Genomic DNA, 19,253 nt, shown 5'->3' on the forward strand with positions numbered 1-19,253 from the left:
CCCTCTTAAGGGGCGCGGCCACGTTTTATGGCACTCGACATCGGAGCTTTCGGTTCACTTTCAGCAGTCGACGACGATTCTCGAGGATCTTCGCAAGATTAATGGCACAGGTGTACGTTTCAAAGCCGTGCAAATATCGCTGTCAACGCTTGCTCCGCGGTAATGAAACGCGCGATAATGCTACGTGTACATAGAAACGTTCGCATGACGAAGCAACGCCATTCGCAAACCGTTGGGAGTCTGATTCGTGCAGACGTCAGGCTTACAGTCGGTCCGCAGATTTTCCGGAGTTTCGTGATAAATGACTCGCAACGATCGACTGACCGACGCAGCACTTGAAATCATAGTTGTACATATTCGTTCGATCCATAAGTTCTTTTTCATTTCATATCGAATGTAAGATTATAACTACCGTAAATTCACGTTCTGATGAACTAGCGTTCTAACAAATGCGCGAGAACTTAGAACAATCAAATATACTAATAATGGATTCTTATGAGAGCAAGCATTTCATTCTTCAGATGTTTCATTCGTTAGAACAATAGTTCATTAAAATAGCTTAAGTCCAAACAATAGAATATTACCATAATATGTAATAACATAATATGTAATATAGTAATAGCATTTGTCTACGTTAAATATTATATGTGCTTATTAAATCTTTTTTATAAAATTTCACATTATGTCGGTCATTAAATTAATAACAATGGCTCTTCAAGAAGTTCTCCAACATCCGCTTTACTCATTGAACAAATACTCTAACAGATTGACATTCTTTCTTTATTATCTTCATCTAAAATATTTTTAACGGAATTTTCTTCCGCTACGACAGAAGAATGAAAGAATTTTAAAAAATTACGAAGAATTGTAGAATTAAAAAGTCATAGAATAATAAATGATAAGTAAAACAATTATCTGCCAAAATTTGAAAATGATCAAATCATAAAAATGATCAAGATGCAGCTTGTGGACGGTTCAAATACAAATCGCGGAAAAACAAAAGATTTCACATTTTCGGAATCGCATAAAAACTTGTGACTCGATCTAATGAAAATCGTAGTGGTGGAAATCGTGTAAAAATAAAAATTGAAAATGAAAATTTCGTTAGAGGCGTAAAATGTTGTTCGCGGTTGGCCTCGTGGTACACCGAGGGCTTCGAGTGGGTGGCTCTCTTTTTTATTTAAGAGAAACACACCTAATTCCCCTACCCTGGAGAGAATCGTTGTTCAAATAAACCGAGCGACCCCCTGGCGGTTTACGTCCTCGCCCTCGCGTCTTTCCCGCGGGTTGCAAAGCGAAGAGAAAAGAGGGCAAGTCATATATGTATATGTATGTGTTTGTCGTTTGTCATTGGCCCTGTTTACCAGGCCAAATGAATTACGCCTCGACAGAAGAATTTTCTTGCGCGCTTTTCACGCGAGACCTCATGCTCTTCGTTCGAAAGATACAAGCAAGCTCTATTTGTTTTCGTAACATCGACTGACCGGGTTCGTTCGTCACGGCTGCCAAACAGATACACCCAGGGAGAACGTTCCTCTTAATTAAAAGCCTCCACTCGAGATGTGTTCCGTTTCGTCGAAACGGCTGAAAGATCCCGTGAAAGACGTTTCGACGTTCATCTCGAGTTCTTATGTATCTCACGACTGATACATACATGGTATACCTCCTATACGCATTCGTCTATCTATGGTGAATGGTGAACGTTCAGCAGAAAATAAACTGTTTGTTTGTTCTGTGATGGCATTCGTGTAACGCGGTGGCGTTCAGAAATTTTAAAATCCTTGGATTTAAGTCGAGGATATAAAAAGTTCTATGCTGTTCTACATAGAAGCACTACAACGGTGTGTAAAAGTTTCCAGATACAGTGGCCGTAAAAGATAGTTATTATGGCATTTACATAATAACTAATTAGGTCTAAGTATATTAAAGTTCGTACCATTTAGTAGTTTAGTACTACCTTCATGTAGCTATAAAAATATGATACTGTAGAAATAAAATGTAAAGAATGAAAAGCAAAGGCTTTAATGGAAAATAAACGTATATGCAAATATTTTTTGCAATCACGGCAGATTTTTCAGTTTCTGTTTTAAAAGCGATATTTTAAAAAGCTTTAACTAATCCTCTTACGCTTTGCATATTATTCTTAAAAAAAAATCGATGAATTGAAAAACAAAGTCGAATGAACGTAAGCAAATAAAAACAAAAAAATCGAGATTATTCACAAAAATGATCCTTGGATTATCTATCGCAGTAATTAATTCTGATCCAAGAAAATTTCTACATCGTGCTTGTAAATACTGCAAACATCCAGGCCCGACGTTTTTGAAGAACGTTGCTTTCATTTCAAAGACACGCGGAACAACCGTCCAAGAAAATGAGAATGTTCTTATATTTTTATAGTTCCCCCTTTTTTCGCTACTCCCTGTTGGCTACTGTATTATTACTTTTCACTTAATTCCGTTTCATTTGCCATCGTCGCGCGTTGCACCGACAATTACGATTAATAAACGTTCTGTTTCTGGAAGTTCATCGATTTACGAAGACACCGGGGCTGCAGTGGAACAGAGATAAAAATACAGGAGAGAGAAATAAAAAGACCTCGAAGATACGGCGCTGAATGATGCTCGAGATGTTTGTATCTTCTCCTGGCGAGGGCGGCCGTTATTAAACACTTAAATCTTCCTCGATGTACGAGATGAAAAAAGGAAGCGGAACAACTGACAAAAGGAATAAACAAAAATGAACGAAAGAGGGCTGAAAGTTACGGGATAAGTAAATTTATGAGAAACAAGCGATGCGCTGTTCTGGATTTTCTAGTGCTAACGAATTCCGTGTTAATTTAGCCTCGTTTCTCAATAACGATTCATAATCCGTCTATTTTATAAAGCATTCACACTGGTCATATAAAGAAGTGTTGTTTATAGGTGGGATGATTCACACGATTTTCTTCGTTTCTGTATCGTTTTTACAAGAAAAAGAATGAAATAATTTGGAAGAGTTCGAAATGAGATTAGTGGATAGGAAAAATTGAATTAAAAACAGGTTCTGAAAGTTGCAATTTTATGATTGGGGTATTACAATAAGAATTTTAGGAGATACAGGAAAATTTGAAAGATGACTGCTTTAAATATATCTCACAGATTCGAGTTTGTTTTATAATCTAGATAAGATTGGCTACTAAAATGAAACTGTATTTCAAAATTGATAGCGAAGAAATTTACTCAACTTCCCAAACTTCTAAGGAAATTTGTAAAAATGATTATTCAGAACAAGTTATCCACGTAATTATTTTGCATCTCTAAAGTTCTCATAAGTACATGTTTGACCTAATAAGTCTAACAAACATTTATTTAGTCTGTATCATTCACGTTATTAAAACAGTTTCAAACTATTTAGATCAAAGACCAGATACAAAACTGACTTGGATATAAGACTGAAATAATTCAAGAACCAACGTGAAGGAACGAAGCAATTCCATAAAACACGAAATGAATAAACTATCTTTATAGAAAAGAGAAACATCAGGTCTTTCGCAATATTCATATGAGAATAGAGACAATGCGATGCTGGCGTGAAAGAACAGAAAAAAGCAGATGGTCGAGAGCGTGAGATAAATCATTTCCAAGATCAGTCCCGAAAGACGCGAGTGCCGCGGAACAGGATGAAGAAAGGTCTTCTACCCGCAGGAGCGTTTTCGAGGCTACCGCGAACTCTTCAGAGAAATTCCACGAACGCTTCGCGGGTTCGTTCCGGTCTTGAATCTTGAGTGAGCCGGTCGGTAGAGAAATGTAATTAAAGTCCGATAGAAAACTCGACCTCGCCATCGAATCTCGCTTCGTGATACAAGTTAATTCGGGAAATTAAAAAATTTCGAGCAGCTACTCCGTTTATTTAGCCGTTTCCTAGCCAGACAGTTCCGGATCCAATGAAACAACGACCGTAACGAAACGAACGGTTTATCTATAGCCTGCCCAAAAAAGCAGAAGAGTTAGGAACGAAACGAAAAAGAAGCTGCAGAACGAAGCTCAAGGTTTAATTAAGACAAAATAGAAAATTTCATCGCGCCGCTCGAAAGTGTTTTACACGCCGGACAAAGCAATCTACGAAATTAAAAAATTCCTCCATTATCGCGACGTGTTACCGTTTCTTTCACGGGCAACGTCCACGAAACCAGCAAGACGCTTCCTTGGATCGTCAGGAGTTACTTGGTGGATCCGAAGAGAAGAGAACAAAAACAAGCTCTGGCGAGAACTACTCTACAAATTTAATTAAAACTTCATATAGACGTGGTCTGTCGCGTTATCATTCCCCGCGAATAAACCAGCTCGTCCTCGAGGTCCAAATATTTTTTTTATACCGATCGACCCCTGACGAATGTTGAAACGACAGCAAAGTTGAAACAGTTGGACTTGTTATGTAATTTTACTTCTCTATTTGGTGTCTACCAGTGGTAATTGGTTCAGGTTTTCTTTCTCCTCATATATTAATAGTCTTTTCGTGGAGATAACCCCAATCAGAAAGAGATAGTATCACATAGAAGTGCATTACATATTAATAATCGATGATGTAACATTACATTTCTACATATCCGAAACTTATCCGTGTAGATCAACTATATTATCAAAAACTCGTATTTCTTCGAATTAATAACAATAATATGCAATACGAGATTTCAGATTGGATAACGAATTCCGTAAATTCTTATCTTGCCTCAACTACAGAAACTTGTAATTTTTCTAGTTTAATCGATCAAGTTATTTCCTAAAATTCCATTTGTATTGGTAACAAATTTATCAATGCTATATAGGAATATTCACAAAATTTCACTATCAAGTGAAATATAACTCAAATCTTCTTCCTGATATTAACTTTAACCATCGCAGCTATGTGAACCACTTCCATGATCATCTGAAACAAAATGGTACCTGCATATTTAACCTTAGTCCACAAAAGAAAAAAAGAGAGAGAGAGAGAGAACAAGAAACTCAGGGAAAAACGCGAAGAATGAAAGGTCGCGACGACGAGTTAGAAAATGAATGATGAATTCCAGTGTTCTGCGTCCTCGGCTCCATGTCCCTGTGCGCGCGTGTTGAGCCAGGTTTGCTGGCGCCTGTAAGGCAGGCAGCCAGACGGGCGCCACCGTTCAAAAGGGTTTCGCGTAGCTGGAACAAGGACGGTGTCGTCGGTGATCCGAGCGAAAGGGGCGATCGAAGCGGAGGGGAAATAAGCAAAAGAGACTCTGGAACGGGTGCAAAGAACGGAGACAGCTAGACGAAACAGAGACGCAGGCGCGAGCGGGGAAAAACCGTCGTTTTCTCCCCCTCTGTGTCCTCTATCTCCTTTATATGTATCTCGAAAATCGTGTTGCAGGACCAACAGCCTGGAATACGGCGAAACCTCCCCTTGGTCCAGGCTGGATTGAAAGCTACTTAGATGCTAACAACGAATCCATTTCAATCTCCGCGAATGCATTCCCATTGGGGCACATACAGAGATTCGTGGGACTAACTTCTACTAAAATCTGCGAAAACTTGTTAACTTAGGAGCTGAATGAAAGGCAAAGGGAAGATTCTGGGATGGGTGCGGGATAGCAATTGGTTTGGTGGGATAAGATATGTTTGTTTGAGATTCTTGTGGTTTTGTCATAGGTGGAGATTGATCTAGGGACAGATGGCGAGATCGTGATGTGAGAAAGTTGAAGTGGTACAGTGAAATTAGAAACGATGAAGTTTACACGTTTCGAGTGTTGAAGGATATAATTATTAATTGCGGAATCAACTTACGTAAAGTCAACTTGGGATTTTCTTTCGAGACTATACATCCAGATCTTTAACAATTTCAGCTTAATTTTTACTAATAAAGCGACTGTTTTTATCCATCTAAATCACGTACAAAATGTAGTTTTGCTGATTGTACAAACACTGAATCTTATATTGTGCAATACTAACGTACTTATAGAGTTTATGTACATTGCAGTGGTGCAGAGTTCTCGTGGCGCCATGGTGGGCTTCGAGGATGAACTTCGGAATAAAACAATGAGTAATGGGGTGGTGACGCTTACAGTACTACAGAATGGGAAAGGGGTAGTTTTGCGAAAGGAACAATTAATGGCGCTTTTTAGTAGACTCTGTAGATAATGGGTTCTAATATAGCTCGTAATTTAGTATTTTGTTTTGTATACCATTATTAAAGGAATTTTCAGATCTGAGTCTTTCCCGGAACTATCAATTTTTCCTAATTAAGTCTCTCTTGGATATTTCCTCGTGAATATTTTTTTGATATAACACACTAGAATTATTTCTTATAACATACAGTCTATTATTTATTCTTGTTATTGTAACGTGAAAAAGATATTTCAATCGCTGTATCGTGATTAATATTACATGAGAAAATACGATAATAACTGTCAGTATCGAATTGAACATTATATAACGTTATATGCATTTATTTTTAGATAACCGAGTATTAAGTTCATTATATAATAAATAGCGGAGGAGTCGATGTCACTTGACTTAATAAAATTATCATTATCCGCGTCAATGTTAGATTAATTTGTTACGAAATTGTGAAAATCAATGTAATCTACTGCCAATGAGCAATCAATTTGGCTGCTACAATCAATCATGTATGACGCGACAAGCGGACGGGGTCGCGAAGGGTGGCTGCCACCCTACTGCATCGAAAAAGATTATATTTTGTCGATGGAACGACATAAAATAGGGCATTAAGCGCATTATGAAGCGTCAAAATATATAGAAAAATTATTATTTTAAGTATAACCACCCTAAGTGATACTATATTACTCGATTAATTGAAAAATAAAATACAAAATATATGTGATAAAATCTTAAAATTAAATCAAATTATGCAAAGTCAAATTATGCAAAATCGAAATTAATCAAAGTTATTCTAACAGTAGGAAATTTAAAATGGCGTAAACTTATTTTTTTAATTTGAAACATTGCAAGTTAATAGAAAATTCAATGTTATCTTAAGTAATACTAGTAATAGTTAAATAATATCTAGAATAATCAAATAGGTATTGCAGAAATATTTTGCAAAATAATTTGTTTTTTTCGGACGTTTAAAAAATCAGAAACAATTGGGCACTCTATAAGAATAGAGGAGATTGTTGAAGCATCTGCTAGATGAATGTAACAATGTTGCATGTCATACTGATTGTTTGGGGTATAAAGGTAAACGGCAGCGAAAAAAAGCAAACGGAGTAGGGTGCTTAAAGAGGTAAAAAACGAAGCAAAGAAAGGAGAGAAGAAAGGCACGAGGGCGGAATAGAGTTAAGAGAGTAATTAGGAGGAAGTACGATTGTGAACAAGTGAGTGACTTAAGAGAATGAAATACGAATTCTTAATTACTCGGGAATTGTATACGACAATTTGTACAAGTGTTTCTCATTTACAGCTAAAACTTGGATAATGTAGTCTAGATAATCGTGATAAAGTTTAAAATCACGATACTGACTTTGTAATTATTCAAAATTAACACGAAGGCAAGACTTTTAAGACTTGAAATGCACGTTATTTGAAGTTTGTTACAAAGAACAGCACAGTCCATTTATCAAAATTGAATTTGCTTTTGATCAGTGAAGTTACTTCAGTAGTCTTATTTAGAAGATCAATTTTCCAAAATTGGTTACTTAACGTTAGATAAAAACCAATCAAATTACTGTACAAACATCTATTGTCAATCTGTTGTCAATCAATAAATTTATACGAAATAAAAATCACATTCAATTTCGATGTAAAGATATTAATAAACTACTCTTAATAAAATATTTAATAAACCTCAATATTACAAAACACGTAATATTTGATTCAAGTACTTCTCGAACTTCGCTAAGCCTTCTAGACAGTCCACTGCAATATCTTTCTAATATCAGAGTAATACTGCTTTCGTACAGTAAGAAACCCGCTGGCCCAAAATAGAAAAGTTCCATCCTACAACATTACGTTCGATCGACACCTATTTACGCCCCATCCACTTCCCAATTGTTCTTCTCTTCACGCATCCTCGTATTTTCTTCCTCCTTTCATAACCTCAGTCCAATATTTCGCTCATAGCTCGTACGACATTCCAACCAGCTACGGCGATGTTTTTAACAAGCAATCACCAGCACCCCGTTGCGTGGTGAAAATTTCATCGAAACACCGCGGTGAACCGCGAACCCCACCGGGTTCCGCTATGCGATCGATGAACGAACGTGCATCGAATACGTTGAATCGTCGAAAAAGCGGACGCCGTCTTCATCTGGAAGGCTCCCCAAACATACCGAAATAATACGCGGTACAAATCGATATCGGTGGTTACTCGGTCGGTCAAAGGGGCGGTTCAAGTCGCGAAATATTGCTCGAGGAGACTGTGGTTTCGAACCAACGCGATAGAAGAGGAAAATCTCTGGCGTGAGAATTCGAGGAGAGATAGACGACGCGGAGGAGCTACAGCGACTCACGAAAGTATTTCAACATTTACCAGAGGAAAGCTCTATGTGCATATTGTACGTGTCACATGTAACATCTTGAAATGTGAATGACAGTGTAACGAGACACGACTATCGTAATTACATGAAACAAATTTGAAACCAGTCTGAAAATGTATATAGGATATGCGAAATACTACAGTACTATAAGGTTTGGCGACGATTCTGAAACTGTGTATGGAGCTGCGATGATTATGAAGAATAAAATCGTTTCAGCCCGATTTATTCGTAAAAGATTTTTAGAAGCGTTCGAATACTTTCGTAAGCAACTGTACATTTATTTGGTCTGCCTGAAGGTGGAAGGGAGGAAGGTGATATTTTTCTAAGGGGAAAAGTTTCAAACGCAGACAGTAACTGCTTTTTACCGTGAAAAGGCTCCATTGTCTGTCCCGTGCTACGCCTCTCCGTTGTGTTCCCACCCGTTCTTTCCTTCTTCTCTGTCTTTCTTTCTCACCATCCTCGAAAGCATAAACACTTCGCGACGGCCGGAAGTCAGAAGTTTGGCTTCAACCTGCGGTCCTGGAAGTAGGAGGGTCGAAAGGGTAGAGAGATTTATTTCTCGTCCGTTTCGTGTGTTGATAAGCGGCGACGACACCATAAGATGACATTTTGATGGTTTAGGAAGTTTTTCGAAATTTTGAATTATTGGATTCGATATTTTGGAATATTCATCGCGCAAAAATGTATGCTCCTCATATATGTAGTGTTTCGATTAGGCTCTCTAATATAAATGATACCAACAGCATCTCTAATTTGTAATAAATGATGTTAAGAGCAAGCCTCAAATGAGAAGACTGTACCTTTCTCTCATTTATCTTTGTATGTATGTAGCAATGATCTCCTACTTTGTGTTATAGAATAATTTTCTGCTTGGTTGTGCCCACTTCATCCTGTATAGTTGTTCTTTAATGTACCTTGGAATTCAAAGTAGAAGGTTCACCTATTTAAGTTGGCGATCTTGTATCAAAGGACGAAGCTATTTTCATACTATTGAATATTCTATTTCGTGCACGGTCGTAGAATTTACACTTTAGCGATTAAACGGAGTTGTACAATTAACTTAATGACCTACTCGAGTACGTCCCACGTTGAATTTGAAATTGATAACGCTTATTTTATGTTACAAGTCCGTTAAATTCATTCCTCGATTACTAAAATGTATCTTAAAGCTACATTATAATTTCATTTCAGAAAATTCCAAACATATGTTGGAGTAACAGAAGGTAGTTTTCCCTATATTCTCTTTAATGTTTTCACTTTCAACAAATTACGTAGCATACAAAAGAGCATTTTTCAAGATCAAAGTACCTCTAAAGTTTTGGTTTCATCTATTAATGAATCAACAAGAACTATTAGTTTCATTAACAGAATATAATTATTTGCAAGTATTTTATTTTCAAAGGAGGATGATTGCTTTTCTGTATTCCGTTTAGAATTATAACAAAATTAGTTTTCATTGTTTTTAAGGCATCATGAAGAAGAACTGGTACATCGTTTACCTGATAGACGACAGATACATACGGAAAATTCTGATTTAAAATTTAACTTAAATCCTTTTATCAAAACTACAGTTGCACGGTAGTTTTCAATTGATTCAAACGATTCGCTGAGAATGTAAGAAAATAAAGGTGATTGAGGAGGAGATAGATTTTGATCAGCTGTCACAAAGTAAATTTGTAAAGTAACCAACTGATGATTTCTTTCTTTAGCGGATGCGACAAATATAGTAGCATAGACAGTACAAAACAACCGAAGATAGCAGAATTCTCACCCGTTTGGAGGTGTAACAGATAAACGCTTGAAAATTTTGGAATCTCTCTGCGTTTGCTCATTTTACGAGCAGAGTTAGTCGATTGAAAGAATCGGGAAAGTGTTGCAGCTTCGTGTTGGATAAACGCATTTTCGTTTCAAAGAGAAATCGAGGTAACACCTGTCGCATCAAGCTCGTAGAAATGGAAAGTGAGCTAGTCGTGGTAGAAGGGCACTGGTGTGAACACACTGCTCCACGACCGATCGATTGTATATCTGGGGTTAACCTTCGCTTCTACGGAATCTGAGTCTTTTTGCAGATAAACATGTGTAATAACCAGTCATATGCTAGATCAACTTAGAAATTTACTAACGATTTTTGTTGTAAAAATTGTATAGAAAAGCAAGGATACTAGGTTTTACCTCAGCTCTTTTACCCAGTTCTTCTGTTTCTAGTTTTAACCGCAGTTCTTCTCTTTTGCTAGAATCGTACGTTGCATTCTCCTTCGACACGTTGACTATTACGCGAGTTTTATATATTTTGCTCGAAGAACCACGATATATTGAAATACATCGTAACATTCAGTTTTCGCAAAATATTTTATCGCATTTGTGCACTCTCTATCTGACAATATCTTATCTTATTTTAATGATCCCTAAAAGCTTCAGTAACATCGATCTAGTAACATCAATGATAAGAGTAACATATTTTGATAAATTTAATTTTGCTAATAGATAAAGACAGCGACATATCAGCAAAGACATAGAAATATAATTTGTTAGTTTCGCCTGTACTACTAGAGTACATTGATGCTGTTTCACAATTTCTAAAATTTCACCGTTCGAGTTTCACCAAGTAATCAGTTTTCTTGTTCCAACATCCGCAACATGTTTACTTCAACTCCTGATTTTACGACCATGCTATGTCATGCCCTATACCGTACCTAAACCATCTAACATTCAATCTCACTATACTAACTTTATACTGAATCTGAAACTATACATCCGACACCATACAACGTCCCGTCTTCCAACCCTTTTGACTCGACTGCAAAACACTGAACATCCAACCGTATACCTCGCGAAGGATCGAAGCCAACGAGCCCAAAAGCTTCGTCAACTCGCACCAGCGACGAATCTTCCAAGCGAACACTCGTTCAACGAGTCGACTTTAAAGGATGCTTTTAACACATGTGCATACAGGGTGCTCCAGAATAAATGATATGTATTCGTATGTAGATACGAATTTCTGGATTGATTTTGTCGTTTATATATAAATTAAGCGATCGAATTAAAACACGCTCGATTTTATATTACGAAATAACCTACATTATGAAATGAAATTAGCATTTACGCGAAATGTTGAAATGACGTAATGTCAAGAATATTGTCACGTAATTATTCAAAATTTTGCTTTGTTAGATGGACGTTACATGGTATATTATACTATGATACTTGGTATGTTATAAAATAATAATAAAATACAAAACATCGTATCATGAATTATTACGACACTTATTCGTTGCAATTATTACAAAACTGGAAAATCTTACTTTATTCAGAATTTTACACTATAAAGTACATATAATACGAAAGCATTAACAAGTTTATAATAAAATAATTAAAAAAGAAAAGCAATGAATGACATTCCATTAAGCACAGCAATTCAATTGAATATCACGAAGCGTTCAAATATTAATGACAGGCAGTGTATATATCATAATCCCACCCCTTACCATCCCTTAGCAATTTACCCCATAGACCAACTTCCTATCCAAGTGCATCACTTGTCCTGAAACACTCTGTATAGTAAAATCCGCGGAGATCACGTGGCGGAAGGGCCGATAAGCAGGCGAAACATATGCACTCAGGGTGCGCACTATCCAGACTAGATCCGGGCAGATGAAATCGGCACGGAAGGTTACGCGTTCGCAGGAGCGGTGTGCCGATCCTAATCGGATTACACGGCCCATTGAAGTCAGAAGTGCGATCTTTTAAAGGAGGCCAACATAACGCGCTTGTTAAACGTCGTGTGTGGACGCACACCGAGGAAATCGATATTTTCCGCGACGCCACGATATGACCAGCAACAACCCTCTGCGCGTCGTATTCACCGGCTGGTAGATAATCCAGCCAGGAACCTCGTTACCCTCGTATCGTGAAATTACCAAGGCCCTCGAATTTCCACTGCTGGGGATCCACCCTGGCCAAGTGCATCCAGCATCTATGTGGAATTCATTGGAATTTGGACGCACTGCACCACGATCCTATTCTCCTGCTACAATTTTCAATATGGATGTATCACGAGAGGAGACAAGCCTCTTCAGAAAGAAAATGTTACAGATTCTTTCGATACGTTGTTGCGTAAATGATTTATGAAGGAACTAAAGAAATATTTTTTGATGAGAAATATTTTCTTGTTGAATATTACGAAATACGAAAATACTAAATGCAGTTACGCCTCGTTAGGTATCATTTGGTTAACATTTTAAGCATATTGAATATTTTTATTCTACTTTGGTATAATATTCCAAAATTATGCTTGTTATATTGCAAGCCTCGAAGAATGTTGAGTCTAGAAATTCAAGAATTTCGAAGGTCTCACGACCGGGCTATCACAATGCGTATTTGAAGGGGGTTGATAAGGAATGAATAGGGTGGTTGTTGCTGAATGTGCGATTAGGAAAAGTTTTCCTCTTGGAAGAGCGAGGAACGATTAGCTTAGGGTTAGATTGTATTATGGTTATTTTAGTGTTTGGTTGATGGGATCCTTTAGGGGAGATGTTCCTTTAGATATTCGATCAATCTGGAAACAGTCTCGCTGTTAGATAAAGACAAGAGAATAGGTGCCCTAAACCGAGGGCGAAATAACCATAGTTCTCGCGAACTTTTAATTACTTTGAAATTTCTGAAATTCTAATTACTTTCATATCAACTAATACCGATTACTTAAATATTAATGTTTGATTATCGATGCCAGTGAAATTGCATTCTCAAGGATGAAATCTGTTTCTAGTACATGCAACTTGTATATATACGTCTCCAAAAACTGTATTCAGATTAACTTTACATGAAGAAAACAACTTCGTAACTCCGTCAAATAGATTTAGTCACGAAACTTCGTTGCACTTCTGACAATTCTAGCACAAGAAACAGTTGGCGAAATACGTTTGCCGTTATAATAAACTCAACCCTTAAGTCCCTCGCTTGGATTCCAACAATGTGTTGAATCGTTGGGAGATTGTCTCACAGTTTAAAACACTACTGTCCAAGATAAGCTCCGGAATTTAGAGAGATTCCTTCACTTCGTCCCCGTTACAGTAACACAGAAACGTTAGCTAATGCCACATTATACGCGAGAAATATACATACATATAGTATGGTATACGAGAATTCATCGTGAACATGTGTTGATTCGCCTGTTGTCAATCGTGATATATAAAACGGATGAAAGAGACTTGTGTGTTTTAAATTCGCTTAGGATTCATACATTGAAGATACTGAATTTGAAAAAGAAATATTGTAAACTCTTTATTCTGTCACAGAATAATACGATCAAGCAAGTTCTGACCTTTCGTGTGAGATTAAAATTTCACTGTAAAAACGTAAACTTTGGATTTACGTTGCAATTTAATTTACTCTAAAAAAAATCATCTTCGCCACTATCTTTCAAAGATCGTAAACTTTACAATCGGCGAAGACGTTCTTTCAAAACTTCGATTTAATTTTCCCTAAAAAATCATCCTCTATCCACGCAGGCAAAGCTTCAAATTAAATGAGATAAAAGAGCACATGTCAATATACGATCCCGTATTTTCCGTTATCTACGTTTTAAAAACTATAACTCTACGGTCAACGGAAACAAAATATATTCCACGCATTCGTCCATACCAAAATCGTAAAAAAATAGTATAGACGTCATAATCTGAACTCGCAATGTAATCTTGCAGTCCAAACGTAGAATCTTCCGCTTGGATGAATATAAATCGTGTAATTTCAAGATTCCTGCGAGTAATTCCTTACGGGGAATGATTTTATTAAGACAACGTGAACCGTTCGGTCCAATATGATCGAATCTCCCTAAAGCGAGCTACAAGGATCGAACACCAAAGAGAGACAGACGAATGGACTCAGACAGAGAGAATCTCTTCAAAGAGAGGGAGAGAGGGGGAGGGGAAATGAGTTTGTCGAGCGTTCAACCTGTCTCTGGCTCGATATCTGTCGATCGGTCGCGGATGGAAGAACACGGTCCGGGGGTGCACTTAAATAAAGGGCCGATCCGTCGCTCGTGGACGTCTAAATAGATGGGCAATGGGTTCTTGAATTATGAGCGAGCGTACACAGGCCGGCATGGTGTAATGTAATTATTGCTCTCCGAATGTATTGGCTCCATTTCTGTATTAAAATCGGCTGCGTTTACCGTGGCCACCTCCATGGGCCCGGCGTACCGGTTCGATTAAATGGACTTTAATTCGCGTAAGAGGCAGACCGTAGAAAAGATCTCGCGAAACAGACGGTGCCTTGCTTTTGCTTATTTTCTCTCTTTTACGGGGTCTTTTCTTTTGTGTATAAATTAGAACGTAAATCATGCGGTTTCTCGGCGGTGAATCTCTCTTTCAAAAGAAAGTTAAAGTACCCATCTTAAGGGCAGAAATGCGTATTGAACGTCCCGAAGGACGTTGATAGCGTACAGTGATTAGCGGGGGAGGTTCCACGATGTTTATGTGGTGAATATAGAATGGGAGAAATGAGGATTCGTAATCGGTTTATTCTTCTTGTATGCACTGACTAGTGTAAGTACTTTCATTATAGGAACCTTTTACGAATACATTGTGTGTGTTATGTAAAATATTGTGAAATTCCAGTAGGACCATAATCAGACCATAATCATAATAAAATTTGAAAACTGAACGGAAAATCTCTGTAAAACAATACAAGATATATTTGACAGTACTATTCTAGCTGTATTAACACATTCGCAATAGTTCTATCTGACAATCGTTACAAATTTTTATTTTAGATCTAAATAGTTGTTCCTTTATCTTGTTCCAATTTGTAGATAAACGATGTGAAAACCAGAAGATCAATAAAAACGCACTTTTTCTCGTGCGCTCTTTACACATACGTATTTATACAACCCTTATATGTATCCTCCCTTTTAAGGGTTCATTTCTTAAATTTACTTATCAAACATCTATGCGGTAAATGCAACGCAAACATAGTATACTACGACAATAACTCCTCTTTGACTGATCTACACCCTCACATACGAGAAAATACAAATACTCTCTTCCTCTCTCTCTCTCTCTCTCTCTCTCTCTCTCTCTCTCTCTCTCTCTCTCTCTCTCTCTCTCTCTCTCTCTCTCTCTCTCGAGGATTCACCTTGATAGACACGACGAGTTCGGTTGTCTACACTCGATTCACTGGAGGATAGCAAACGATTCGGAGGTCGAGTTACACGGATACGTTCTAACAACGCAACGTAGGAGCGAGAAAATCGTTACTGATCCCCTTTACGAGAGACACGTTGGCCGGCCAGAATTTCGTTCCAAGGGAGGCGACAAAAAGCTCCTCGTCTATTTTCCATGGCGATGTCGTAGTCCGGCTCCGGGTTTCCTGGCAACCAGCGCAACGGCCTGACGCCGGCTGGACCGATTCCAAGGACGACGATCTGGGTTAACGTCGCGAAATTGTGCCGGCCTTCGCGTCTTCGTCCCGACGAATCGGCTTTAAAGCTTAACCGGCGAATCGATACCACGATATCCAGCGACACGACGACCGAGGATTTACTCCTCGTCGCCGTTGGCTGACCCGCCACACACTGCGTACTCGGGAGGGGTTTATTGAGTAAATGACTGCTCGTTTTTCGACGTTAACTCGACGGATTGATCAGCTTGCGTGAATGGGTTAGCAAGCGATCTTTTATGTTAATGCATATCGCGAGCCTATCGCTGTGTAAGAGGACTTTTTTCTTCTGTTTTCTTAAGGAAAATGTCGACTACGATCTAATCTTCTTTGATTGATCGACAGATCAGGACCTTCGAAATTGATCCTTTGGATGTTTGTTTGATGGTTACATTTGTATTTCGTTATGACTGATATTGAAGCTTTTTATGGTCGTATGAACAAATAGTTAAAAAATTGTCAAGTATCTGATCGCCATATGAAAGTAATTTTTAAAGAAGAATAAATCGGAATTCTCCTTTTTTTTTGCAAACAATGGGAGTGAAACGTTTCATGTGATTGGCGTCATTCTTCGAAATTAAGTGTTTTAAGAAAATTGTTAAATAGTAACCTAATATAAAGTGTCTTTGTTTTATACTTAATATACTGTATCTAGTACTACTAGGTATAACCTAATCTAAAAGTGAAGTCCAATATAAAAATTCTTGCTTCAATGTAACTTAGAAAGTACAGTTCTTAAGTTTGTATTGATATTAATGTTTCAATTCAATTAATGACTTAATGAAACAAAGATCCCGAGAATTGAGGACGGATAGGTTGGTTATATGTGTATTGAATGGATCCAGTTTTCAACCGTGTACGGATTTTGGCTGCTACGTACCGCATCAAAAATTCAAGATAAGACAGGCCCAAGGCCTCGAATATAAATCTCTGCTATTATAATCCGACTGATTTAAAGGCGCGAAATATATCATATATGTCACATTCTACTAAACGCGCGGTGAGATTTTTCTTTAGCGAACTCCTGCCTCTGAACATACATTTTTCACTTCCTTTGTAAAACGAATCATACAGAATTTTCCTTTCTTCGTTGATAGCTATTAGATCGAAGATTATTTATTACGTCAAACGTAATTGGCCATCGATATTTTTCAAGATCAGCCACTTATTATTGGAACATGAAAGTTAGAGAATTTCCATTTCTTGAAACTTCTTCGTACTTCAAACTCCATCTCTATTTGTACTTTCTTATAAAATTTCAAAATTTTTATTCTCGATTTTTTCTTATATTTTCAATCTCGTGCCTAACTTAATTAATCTCGGGTTTCAGTAAATTGATAATATTGGAATATATCAATTAGTGCTTAGAAAATTTAAACAACGCGAAATATTCAAGACATTGAGTGGCCCGGTTGTTTTCGTTTGACTTTTAGTTCGCATCATTAATAGTGAATATTATCATATGTACACGCGCTGATAGCATCAGCAACCTGAATAGAAAGTTCAACGTGAGCCGCATGAGACTCATGTTGCACTCAACGCGTTAAAATGAATAGTTTGCCCTATAAAGGGTAGAAATAGAATATGTAGCAACGTCATAGAATAACATAAAATATCTAAAATATTTTATACATATTTTTACTATCAAATCGAACAGAAAAAAATCCACAAAAACAATACATTCGTTATAGCAGATATGTGTACGACAAAACAGACACAAAAGACTCACACTACTAATTTCAAGAATTTTTCACGCAAGATAGATTTATGAGTAGAATAACAGAATATGAAATTTTATAACTTTTTTAATAGATTTTGTTCACGTTGTGATGAAATCACGAATACATATTTTTAAATTAATAGCTATAGTCTCTTTAAACTAGAAACTATGAAAGCTTTTCCAAACAGGTTCAATACCCTTCAGTACCCTACAATAATAAGCATAAGTGTTGGAACTTTTTATATTCATTTTTAGATCTTATGCTCGATCAACGCAAAATAATATTGTTACTTCAACGAACATTCATTTCTCAAACAGTTTACTCGTGCAGGAAATACAAACAAGATACGTATCTCTTCTTATTTATCGTTAGATAAAGAAACGTTATTTATCGATTTGACATATTGATTGTTTCTTTTTCCTGGAACTAAGCTTCATAGATTAACGAATAAATTAGTGAATAATCGAGTGACGATTCTGTGAACCGAACGAATATGTGTCACCGAGGCGAAACAGCGATAACGTTGATATCGCGATTTAATTCGTTGACAGAGCGTCATACGATCACGATGCATTGGTGTGCTTACATGTCATCGCTGCCAGAGATTTCACCGATGAATTATAGTTGAATTTCGACGGTACATGCCGCTTCGTATGACGCTATCACGCCGCTAATTAGTACGTTAAGCAGCAATGCGACGCTCCTGAATGCTTCTAACGTTATCGTTGCAGTCTTAATGAAACTATCGTGTCGCCAATTATGTCTACGAATTATTTGAAGATATGTTAATTGGTTGCGAGTCATGTGTGCCGAGGAAATAGCGAGCTTTACAATACGATGCACGTGCACAATATAGGCGAACTCATATGCAAGAGTTAATATGTTGATATGAAAATGAATATCAAAGAAACTTTTCTCTGTTCCATCTTATATTAATATAAAATGATCGATGTTTTATTTGACATTCGTGTTCTACGTTAGATTTAGTGGCGACTAGTAAAATTTTGTTAACTTAATTCAATATGTATTTTACGTAGGTAGAGTAAATGGAACGATGCATTTTAATGCTCGATTCGGGATCTTTTTTATTTTAATTCCAATGACTCTATGTTTGCTATTTTATGTAGTAACATTTTTCTGTTAATATGTAATTTTCAATATTTTTTTCCAACGAATATAAGCCAAGTACTAAGTTTAACGGAAAAAAATTTATACAATCGATGATAAATTAAAAATGAATTAATTTAAATATGTCAAACTGAAAGCTAAATAATTTAACAAGGTTAATGGAAATTGGTGCAATATCGTTCGAAATCACAGTACAATCGAGAGAACGGTAAATCCTAAATGACAGGTGTTTGAAATCAATGAATTACGGTTTGATCTTAATTATTTTTAAACGAGGTATTCAATAAACGACAAGAGAGAAACGATTCGAACAACAAACGCAAATTTATATCAAATCGCGTAGCTGAATGACAAACAATTAGCATCTGTCGAACAATTCATTTAACAACACAATTATAACAGTAATTCGAACGTAATGAACGCTATAAGTAATTGCTATGAATTATTAGTCTATTGTTGCGACCGATACATTATCC

This window comes from Bombus bifarius, unplaced genomic scaffold (genome assembly GCF_011952205.1).
Source record: "Bombus bifarius isolate JDL3187 unplaced genomic scaffold, Bbif_JDL3187 scf7180000008022, whole genome shotgun sequence".
NCBI lineage: Eukaryota > Metazoa > Arthropoda > Insecta > Hymenoptera > Apidae > Bombus > Bombus bifarius.